The 12,212-nt window shown below is 40.6% G+C and overlaps 1 protein-coding gene across 3 annotated transcripts in view; it reads left to right on the top strand.

The window, feature by feature from the left end:
* EVL (Enah/Vasp-like) overlaps nucleotides 1–12,212 on the top strand; it is a 178,034-nt gene that overhangs the window by 118,495 nt on the left and 47,327 nt on the right. The window lies entirely within an intron of this gene.

Genomic DNA, 12,212 nt, shown 5'->3' on the forward strand with positions numbered 1-12,212 from the left:
ACCTCACATGCTCATACTCCAAGGCATGACACGTTAAGCAAACTGTCTTTTCTGAACTTCAGGCTTCACATCTGTCATAGGGAGGCAGAAATCCACACCCTACCTACTTCACTGTGTTATTGTCAAATGAGAATAAAATAATAGGTGCGAAAAGGCTTTGAGAAGTATGTTGCACGAACGTGTTAGTCTTATTCTGTACCTATGTATCCATACATAAGGTGGCTGTTAAGATTTTTGGTTCATCATCCCCCCCTGCCCCAGTCTTAGTTTGGAAAGAGTGTCAAGATGATTTAGAGAACCTAGGATCATTTCCCTCCTTAATAGTACTTCCTGGCAAACCAGATGAGATAGTTTGTGAGTATACTTGATAAATTCCTGTACAAATACACAGTAACAACCTTGTCCACCCATGTCACGAGTAGTCGTACACGTATAACTTAGACAAAGCAGTCTGATGGGGCATGGGCCGAAACATAGAGAAGTGGGTTGTCTGGCTTAACCATGGTCACTTTGGTTAGAACTTCAGTGCTCTCCCTCTAACACTACTCTTAAGAGATTGACAAGGGCATTTTTAATGGTGAAGTTAGCAGATCTATGATTTCAGCATTTATGAAAAACTACTTAAAGAGCATCTTCTGGCACCTTTGTTGGTCAAGCTATGGCCATGTGGAGCAGCACATTAGCTGCTATCTCTAAGAGAATCAGCATGTTTGTGATTAGAAAAAAGAGAACAGAAACTTTGGGTTCTATTTTTAGTGCGTTGCCTGTTGAATGGGTTTCTGCGTTGGCCATAATAGCCCTATTAAGTTTCAGGTTCTTGTGGCTAAAAGGGACATCCCCAATTCAGGACCCCTGATATAAGGTACTCTGTCTAACTTTGAGCTCTTGGTATCTCCAGAGACATCCCTTTCCCTTATCGATGAGCCTTAATGGTATGAAGGTTTTTCTAGAAACTTCTAGAAGCTACTTCCCTATTCCAATTCACCAATTCTAGATCTGCCTTTTAGAGACAGACTGTGCTGCATATTGCAGGATATATAGCACCGTTGGGCTCAATTATGGTGATAACCAAAAACACCTCACAAATTTCCAGAACACACCATGGGCTGGGTGCTGGAAGGGGGCGGTACCACTGTGGTTGAGAGCCTTTGACACAGAGTCCATTCCCTGGTGCAGTTCCTCAATCATAGTAGATATTCCCTAAGTGATTGCTCTTATTGTGACAAGCTTTCCATTCCCTCCCTGCCTCTCGGTCACCCTCCAGGACACACTAGGAAGACAGCATGGTGTGTGTGCTGGAAAGGGCCTGGGACTATAGCTGGGCTCCCCAGAACCTAAATGTACCTGTTCTCAGGGGCCTCAGCACCCCACTTCCTCCTTTGGAGGAAATCACATGTTGAGGAGGAGACCTTTTCCCTGTGCGGGGAGGGACTGGCAGCAGGATATCAGTGACATCCTGTTTAAATTCAAAGAGGCTGTGTTGATTCTAGCTTAGGGGTCTGCTAGAGTCTGACAGAAGAGTTATGAACACAGCCTTCTGCTTGGAGTTGCGTGTCCCAGAGACAGGCTGTCACATGGGGCTGAGAGCATCTCCCCAAATGGCTGTGGTGTGTTAGCTAGGAACATAAAAGAGATTCCTAGTAAACCCAGGCATTAGAGGAAGCAGCAGGAAACCTGGTCCATAATAACTGTTGGGGACCTCAGGAGAGAAGATTGATTTTCACTGATGTTTCTGGTCAGTGTGGACTACCATCTTAAAATGGTGAGACATTTTAAGAGAGACGGAAATTTCTGGTTTTGTGAGTAAATAGGGGTACCTTACATGTTTAATGCTCTTTATGGTGTATGGAGCACTTTTCATGGCTATGCTTTCATTTTCCCAATAACCCCATGAGGATAATGGTACAAGAATTACGATCCTAATTGTGCTAAATACATGGCTATAAAACCAGATGATTATTTGTGGAGAAAAGAACTAGTAAGGTATATCACCATTAGCCAAAGTCTATCCTGAATCTCACATTGAGGGTGAAAAACCTAAAAGATTCTTAGTTGAGAATGAGTTATGGCCACCAAAAATGTTAGTGAGTTCTCAGGCTGCATTAATAAAAGTAGAGTGAATAGAATTAGAGTTATTAATAGTGAATAGAGTTAGAATTAGAGTTAGAAATAGACTAAGTTATTAGGAGTAGAGTGAATTGTAGAAGCTGAGTGCATTCATCGAGGCAGAGTGAACTGACAGAAGTTGAGGTACAGAGGGAAGATCCCAGCCCTCTGCTCTGCACCGGTCGGACTTCGCCCAGAACGTTGGGACCAAATCTGAGCGCCACAAACGGGAATCTACTGGGCGAAGGGTCTCCCAGCTGTTGAGAGATCTGAACACAGTATAATATGTGGAGCAATTAAAGGAGTGACAAGAGGTATTTATTTGGAGAAGATAGAAACTGAAGGAGGAGTGGTCACAGTTTTCAAGTTAAAGAGCTGCCATGTGGAGGAGAAATCTGTCTTGATGTAGACCCCAGAGAACAAAACTAGGAATACCGTGTGGATACTGTAATGAAGATTTGAACTCAATAAAAGGAAAACTTTCCTACAAGTGTACTTTTGAAAGATGGAATGTGTTACATTGTGAGCCCATGAGGCCAGTTGGCCATTTGGTAAGATTCTGGGGAACAGTCTATCGTTAGGCAGAGATTTGGAAGGGACGAGACCCCTATAGTTTTTACTCACCTGTAGAGTCTATGGTTTTTAGATCCAGGTGAATACGTGGCAACAGGAAGATAATTCTCTGCCATCAAGCTTCTTTTTTGTAAAAGACTCTTGACTGTTTTTAGTTAGAGGCCTCAAAAGCATGTTAGACAGCACAGTTGTGAGTTGCTTAATGGCAGGGATATATTCCACGAAATATGGCATTGTGTGGACATCATAGAGTGTACTTGCACAAGCCTAGATGGAAGAGCCTGTACACACCTAGGCTAGCCTATTGCTCCTAGTATACAAATCTGTATAGCATGTTAGTGTACTGACTGCTACAGTATTCAGTGTAACACAATGGTAAGTGTTTGTGTATCCAAATACATCTAAATATACAAAGGGTACAGTGAAAATGTGTATTATAATCTTATGGGACCACCAGCATATATGCAGTCCATTGTTGACCAAAACGTCATTATGCAGCACATGACTGTATTTGGAGTTGCGAGGCCTTTCTGTAAAAGAACAAGAAAGACACTCTTACTTATTCCTATACTCCCCAAAATAAAACATGGGCAAACATTGTAATTATGGGCTTTTATACAAAAAGTGACATTTAAAAATGTTTATTCTTTAGCAAGTGTCCAGATCAGCCCTGCCAAAGCTTGGAGAATTATTTTAAAAATAAAACTGATAATGAGACAGGTTGAAAGTAAAAGACTTGAAAAAGATAAATCTTACAAACACTTACCAAAAGAAACTGGTGTGGCTATATTAATACCAGACAAAATAGATTGTAAGGCAAAAAGTATTCCTAAAGATAATGGCAGACCTTTTTAATGATAAAACAGTCATTTGAAAAAGAAGTCATAACTCTAAATTTGTATGAATCTAATTATATATTTTCAAACTATATAAAGCCAGCATGGACAAATCTAAAAGGAAAAATAGACAAATTGAGAAACATAGTTAGAGATTTTAATCATACCTCCAAGTTACTGACTGAATAAGCAGATAGAAATCAGTAAAGACAGAAAATTTGGATAAAATTATTAATCAACTTGACCTAATTTATATTTATAGAAATTACAACCAACAACAGTACAGTATATAGTCTTACCAGGTACACATAAAACATTTCCCAAAATAGGGCCGGGCGAGGTGGCTCACGCCTATAATCCTAGCACTCTGGGAGGCCGAGCTGGGCGGATCGTTTGAGCTCAGGAGTTTGAGACCAGCCTGAGCAAGAGCGAGACGCCATCTCTACTAAAAATAGAAAGAAATTATATGGACAGCTAAAAATATATATAGAAAAAATTAGCCGGGCATGGTGGTGCATGCCTGTAGTCCCAGCTACTCGGGAGGCTGAGACAGGAGGATCCCTTGAGCTCAGGAGTTTGAGGTTGCTGTGAGCTAGGCTGAAGCCACGGCACTCACTCTAGCCTGGGCAACAAAGTGAGACTCTGTCTCAAAAAAAAAAAAAAAACATTTCCCAAAATAGATACTATGCTGGGCCATCAAGCAAGTCTCAAGTTACAAAGGATTGAAATCATAGAATGTGTTCTTTTTTTTTTATTATTCTTTTTTTTATTTCAGCATATTATGGGGGTACAAAAGTTTAGGTTACGTATATTGCCCTTGCCCCCCACCCCAAATCGGAGGTTCAAGCGTGTCCATCCCCTAGATGGTGCACATCGTACCCCTCCCCCCCCCCCCCCCCCCGCGCGCGCACGCGCGCGCGCACACACACACACACACACACACACACCTGCCCGACAATTAATATTCCTAAATGCGCTCTTAGGCAGTGAAACCAAGTTGATGGTGAGTACATGTGGTGCTTATTTTTCCATTCTTGGGATACTTCACTTAGTAGAATGGGTTCCAGATCTATCCAGGAAAATACAAGAGGTACTATATCACCATTGTTTCTTATAGCTGAGTAGTGCTCCATGGTATACATATACCACATTTTATTAATCCACTCATGTATTGATGGGCACTTGGGTTGTTTCCACATCTTTGCAAAATGTGGGAAAAACTGTTACAGACATTGGCCTAGGCAAAGAATTTATGAAGAAGACCCCAAGGCAATCACAGCAACAACAAAAATAAATAAATGGGACCTGATTAAATTAAAAAGCTTCTGCACAACCGAAGAAACTTTCGTGAGAGCAAACAGACAACCTACAGAATGGGAAAAAATTTTCACATGCTACACATCCAATAAAGGACTGATAACTAGAATCTATTTAGAACTCAGGAAGATCAGCAAGAAAAAAATCAAACAACCCTATCAAAAAGTGGGCAAAGGACATGAATAGAAATTTTTCAAAAAAAGACAGAAGAATGGCCAAAAAACATATGAAGAAATGCTCAACATGTCTAATCACCAGAGAAATGCAAATCTAAACCACAATGAGATATCACTTAACTTCAGCGAGAATGGCCTTTATCAAAAAGTCCCAAAACAATAAATGTTGGCGTGGATGCGGAGAGACAGAAACACTCATACACTGCTGGTGGGACTGCAAACTAGTGCATCCTCTGTGGAAAGCAATATGGAGATACCTTAGATACAAGTAGACCTTCCATTTGATTCAGCAATCCCATTATTGGGCATCTACCCAAAAGAACAAAAGACATTCTATAAAAAAGACATCTGCACTTGAATGTTTATAGCAGAATGTGTTCTTTGACCATAGAGCAGTTAGACCAGAAGTAACAGCAGGATAACTAAAAAAACTCAATGCTTGGAAATTAAGAAATACATTACTAAATGAACCATGAGACAGAAGAGAAATAACAGTGTAAATTAGAAAATAATTTTGAAGTGAACAATAAGGAAAAAATTACATAGCAGAACACTACGGGATGCAGATAAAACAGCACATATAAGGACATTTATATTTTATTTTAACATTTTTTTAATTTTTTTAATTTTTTTTTTTTTTTTTTAAGACAGAGTTTGGCTCTGTCACCTGAGGCTAGAGTGCTGTGGTGTCAGCCTAGCTCACAGCAACCTCAAACTCCTGGGCTCAAGCAATCCTCCTGCCTCAGCCTCCTGAGTAACTGGGACTACAAGCACACACCATCACACTTAGCTAATTTTTCTATTTTTAGTAGAGACAGGGTCTCACTCTTCCTCAGGCTGGTTTCGAATTCCTGACCTCAAGCAGTCCTCCCACCTAGGCCTCCCAGAGTGCTAAGATTACAGGCGTGAGCTACCACGCCTGGCCTATAAGGATATTTATAGTTACAAATGCATATGTTAGGAAAAGAAGAATGATTGAAAATCAGTGATCTATGCTTCTATCTTAAGAAGCTAGAAAAAGCAAAAGCAAATTAAACCCAACAAAAGTAAAAGGAAATAAAAAACACAAAAATTAATGAAAGAGAAAGCAGATGTATGATAGAGAAACATAAAATATCTTTGTTCTTTGGGAAAAATAATAAAATTAATAAATCCCCATTAAGAACTGTCTAGGAATAAAAAAAGAGAAAACACAAATTCCCAATATCAGGAATTAATGGGAACCTCACTATAAATCCTATAAACATTAAAACCATAATAAGATAACATGAATAATCTTATGCTGGTAAATTTGACAACTTAGATAAAATGGACATGTTCCTTGAAAATCATAAGGAAGAAACAATACCAATCTTATATAAGCCCTTCGAGAGACTAGAGAAAGAAGGACCACTTCCTATATTGTCTTATTAGGCCAAAAAAAACAGAGAGAAACTGCATGAGAACATTACAAGAAAAGAAAATTACAAACCATTATTTCTAATGAACAATGATACGGTAATTAAGCCTAAACAAAAGATTCATAACTTAAATCCAATACTACATTCAAAAGAAAATTCTGGCAAGTGAGATTTATTCCAGGAATGTAAGATTAATTTAATAGAATAAAGGCAAAAAAATATGGTCATCTCATAGGTACAGCAAAAACCTCTGGTAACATTCAGTACTTCTGCATGATAAAAGCTACAATGAAACTAGGAATCAAAAGTGATTTCTGGCCAGGCACAGCAGCTCACGCCTGTAACCCCAGCACTTTGGGAGGCCAAGGTGAAAGGATTGCTTGAGGCCAGGAGTTCAAGATTAGCCTGGGCAATACCGAGAGGCTCCATCTCTATATAAAATTTAAAAAAACAATTAGCCAGGCATAGTGATGTATGCCTATAGTCCCAGCTACTCAGAAAGCTGAGGCAAGAGGATCACCTGAGTCCAGGAGTTTCAGGCTGCAGTGAGCTATAATCAGGCTACTGTACATCAGCCTGGGTGATGGAACAGTATTTAAAAAAAAAAAAAGAAAATGTGATTTCTTTAATCAGATAAAGGATATCTACAAACAACAAGAAAACAAAAACCATAGCTGCCATCTCATCCTGCTTTCCCCCTGAATTCAGAATTCAGGAACAAGACAAGGATGATCACTATTACCTCTTTGATTTAGCAGTTGGAAAGGAAGAAGCAAACCATCTTTCATCACAGATGACTTGGTAATATATGTAGAAAATCTGAAAGTACCTATAAACTATTATAGCATTATAATAATGTATACTGCCATAATTATATTAAGTGAATCTGGCATAGTCACTGGATAGAAAGCCGATATACAAAAGCCAACTGTATTTTTCATATATCAGCAATAAATAATTAGAAAATGAAATTTTAAAAGTACCATATGAAAGACCATCAACTTCAAAGACCTAGGAACAATTCTAAGTAAAGATGTGCAACTGCTCTATACTGAAAACTATAAAACATTGTTGAGATAATTCAAAGAAGGCCCAAACTAGTAGAAAGATATAATGCATTCATGAATTATAAGACTTCGTGTTACTAAAATGTTGGTTTTCCCCAAACTGATCTATAGATTCAGTGTACTCCCAATTAAAATTTCAGCAGGTATTTTGTAGAAATTGACAGGTTGCTTCTAAAATGTATATGGAAACGTAAGGATTCTAAAATAGCCAAGAAGAATCTGGAAGAAGAGAAAGTTGGAGTATTTGTACTATCTTGACTTACTGTACAGCTACAATAATCAAGACAGCGTGCTGTTGGCACGAGGATAGGCAAATAGACAAATATGGCACTAACAAAAGTCTAGATAGACCCACATATATGTGGTCACTTGATTTATGACAAAGGCACTATTGTATTTGGGGGGGAAAGATGATCTTTTCAATAAATAATGGTGAAACAATTGGATATCAATATGAAAAACTTTACCCCTAGCTTACACCATATCCCAAAATTAATTCAAGATATATCATTAATCTAAATATTAAAAATAAATCAAGTCGGGTACAGTGGCTCATGCCAGTAATCCCAGCTCTTTGGGAGGCCAAGGTAGGAGGATTGCTTGAGGTCAGAAGTTTGAGACCAGCCTGAGCAAAAATGAGACCCCATCTCTACTAAAAATAGAAAAATTAACTGGGTGCGGTGGTGTGCACCTGTAGTCCCAGCTACTGGGGAGGTTGAGGCAAGAGGATTGCTTGAGCTCAGAGTTTGAGGCTGCAGTGAGCTATGATGATGCCATTGCACTCCAGCCTGGGCGACAGAGCAAGACCCTATCTCCAAAACAAACAAACAAACAAGTAGATCAGTAAAGTTTCTAGAAGAAAATATAGGAAAATATCGTCATAACATTGAGGAAAGCAATGATTTCCTGAACAGTACACAAAAAGCATTAAGTATAAAAGAAAAAATTTTCAATTGGATCTCTTTAAAATTAAGAAGTTTTCTTTATTAAAAGACACCGTTAAGAGAGTGAAAAGGCAAGCTGCAGACTGGGAGAAGATAGTCACAATATATATATAAGAATATGACAAAGGACTCATGAAGAATATATACAGAACTCCTACGAATCAGTAAGAAAAAGATACCTCTTTTTCAAAATGGGCAGAAAAGACTTGAGCATAGATTTCACAAAAGAGCAGAAGAAAAGAAATGGCTGGTAATCACGTGCAAGGTGCTCTACATCATTACTCTTCAGGGAAATACGAACAAAAGCTACCATGAGACAGCACTGCACACACACCAACAAGGTTAAAATTAAAAAGACACACATGCCAAGTGTTGTCAAGGATGTAGAGCAACTTGAGCTGATGAGAATGTCAATTGGTACTATCTCTTTGAGAAATTGTTTGACAGAACTTACTAAAACTAAATACACCCCTATTGGCTGGATGTAGTGACTCATGCCTGTAATCCCAGCACTTTGGGAGGCCGAGGAGGGAGGATTGCTTGAGGCCAGGAGTTGAAGACCAGCCTGGGAAACATAGCGAGATCCATCACTACAAAAAGTTTTTTAAAAAAATTAGCTGGGCACAGTGGTACATGACTGTAGCTGAAATGCGAGGATCACTTCAGCCCAGGAGTTAGAAGCTACAGTGAGCTATGATCCTGCTGCTGCACTCCAGCCTGAGTGACAGAGCAGGAGCCTGTCTCCAAAAAAAAAAAAAAGAAAGAAAGAAAATACACACATATCATATATCCTACTCCTGGATGGATATACCCAAGGGAAATGAGTGCTGTGATATTGTGAAATATGTATTTGGTCTTGGTAGGTTTCCTGGCAAAATGCTTGTCTTTTGTATGATAATGAGTTAACTAGTGGATAGCAGCCCCTAGAGAGCTTCGGGATGGGGGCTGGTCACCAGAAAGACCAAGGAAAGAGGGACTTTCAGCCCACCTCTGAACCTCCAGGGAGGGGAGAAGGGTCGAAGGTTAAGTTGATCACCAATAGCTAATGATTTACTCAATCATGCCTAGGTAATGATGCTTCCATAAAAACCCAGAAGGACTGGGTTTGGGAGCTTCTGGATAGCTGAACACATGGAGGTTCCAGGAGGGTCGGTACCTGGGGAGGGCATGGAAGCTCCAGGCCCTTTCCCACATACCTTGCCCTAGGCATCTCTTCCACCTGGCCATTCATCTGTATCCTGTGTTATATCCTTTATACATAAGCCCGTAAACATAAGTAGTGTTTCCCTGAGTTCTATGAGCCACTCTGGCAAATTAATCAAACCCAAGGAGGGGATTGTGGGAGCCTGATTTATAGCTGGTCAGTCAGAAGCAAAATAACAACCTGTGCTTACTACCAGCATCCAGAGTGGAGATAGTCTTGTGGGACGAAGTTCTCAAGCTGTGGGATCTGATGCTGTCTCCAGGGAGATGGTGTCAGAATTGAATTGAATTAGAGGACACCCAGATGGTGGCCGCTGGGGAATCTGCAGGATTGCGTGCTTGGTGTGTAGGGAAATACCCTTATGCATCTGGTGTCGGAAACTTCCTTCCTGTATATCCATACAAGTGCCTGTGTCCACTGAAAGAAATGTACAAAAGTATTCGTAGCAGTTTTATTCGTATAGCCAAGAGGTGGAAACTACCCACCGGACCATCAGCAGGAGAATGGAGAAGTTATTTGTGGTTAAAAAATGAAATGCTCCATGGAAATCAAAAAGAATTAAATATGGATACTTACAATATCACTGATGAATCTCATGAACATTGTGCAGAGTGAAAGAAGCCAGAAACAAAGAGTGCCTACCACATGCATCCATTTCTAAGTAGTTCCAGGACAGAAAGAAGTTACTGATGGTAGCAGAAGTAAGAAAACATGGTTATCTCTATAGGGGAGTGTTGGGCAAGAGGTATTAAGTGAAGCAGCCACATCAAAGTAGACTTGCAGTAATTCAGATGTTCAGTTGGGTCCTCCTATTCCTTCTAAGCAGAGTAAACAAAGGAATAGAACCAGCAGGCAGGTGCCGAGATGTTAGCTGTCAGCTGTCAGCTGGTCAGGTCTGTCTGGCAGTTAACGAACACTGGACACCTCTCCACAGATGGTCAAGTGACATATTGGCCATTTATCATCTGCACATACATCCCAAACACACTATGTTGGACTTTCCTTTTTTAGAAGGCAATTTTCAATTAGTAAATATAAATTTTAAAATGGTCATGTCCATCCAGCAGTTCTGCTTATAGGAATATATCCTGTAGAAATACATCTTCACAAGGATATTTAGTTCAGTATTATTTATAATATTATCTTCATTTCCATGTTCTGGATAGACATCAGCCTCCCCCGGATTCTCACACCCTCTAAGTTCCCCTTTAACAATTTCGCCAACCAGAGATTTCAAACCCTAGGATTCTAGATCTCACTTCCCCAGAACATCCCCTCAATACCTGGAGACAGTAGTCTTGATACCCCAAAGAGTTTTCTTTTATCTTGCGTCAATATTTCTCAACTATTCTTGACATTATGTGGTTTCCAGACCTTCCACTTAAGAGCATTTCCCTCTGGCTTGCTCGAGTTTGTTAATACCCATAGAAAGTGTAGTACCAAAAACAAAAAAAACTTGAACACAGAACTTCTGACATGGACTTGCCAGGGCAGAATGGAACAGGTTCTTATCTCTCTCATTCTGGTCGCTGTATGCTATTCATGTGTCCTCTAATCCTAAGAGCTGTTTCAACCACAGTCACTTTGGTAGTTCTTACTGTGTACTCCACAAAACCTCCAGCCCTTCTTCTGACGACCTAGAGCTAACCCGAGCCATCCCCAGCTCAGTGCTTGTGGTTTAGCCAAGTGTGCATGCGAGTCTGTATTCCTAGCACAAAGAGCGAAAAACAGAGACACCCAGGAACTTGTGTATAGATGATGGCCAAAATGCCTGCCTGTCGGTGTGTAACAATTAAGTTGTGAAACAATGACATTCTTTAGCTGATGTAGCACTCTCTCTCCCCACTCCTTCCCCTCTTATAGGAAAACCCAAACCCAACTCCCACCTGCCTGAGACTTGGGGAAAGCTGTTCTGGATTTGCTCGTGTTTGCTGTCCTCTGGCCTTACTTTGTCCAGCAGCACAGCAGGTGGAGCAGCAAAGGAGAGCGATGAGCCAGACTTCTCACCTTAGTGCCCCAGCCAGTGAGCCAGGTGTCTTGGCCATGTCCCTTGGCATCTCCAGCTCTCTTCCTGAGCTCACCTTCCTGGCAGTGGTGACCGTAGAGAGAGTTTTCCCCAACCTCAGATCACAGAGCCCTACAGCCTCAAAGCCAAACAAGATCTGAGAAATCACCTTGTACCTCTCCTACAGCAAAGTCCTTTCCCTGGCATCACTACCGGCTGGCCGTGCGGCCTCATCCACACTGTGCTTGCATACCTAAACTCACAGCGACTTTAGTGTTTCTCAGTTAGCACTCCGTGCCCATCTGCTGTGTGCCGGGGCTGTCAGCTGCTTTCTCATACGTAATTTTATCCTCACAGCATAGCCATATCACATTCTTCCCCATTTCACAGACAAGGAGGCTGATAACTAATAAATCCCATGATGTTAGACCATGTGGCTCCAAGCCAGAGGGGGTGGGGGAGCAGAATAAGGGCTGCAGCCCACAGCGTTGTCTTCTCCAGGGCTCCAGTGCCTTCACTGGTACCACTTGCAAATATAGTCTTGAAGTACTTTGAAATAATTCTCCTTTAAATGTCTAAAAAAA

This window comes from Eulemur rufifrons, chromosome 2, assembly GCF_041146395.1.
Source record: "Eulemur rufifrons isolate Redbay chromosome 2, OSU_ERuf_1, whole genome shotgun sequence".
Taxonomy (NCBI): Eukaryota; Metazoa; Chordata; class Mammalia; order Primates; family Lemuridae; genus Eulemur; species Eulemur rufifrons.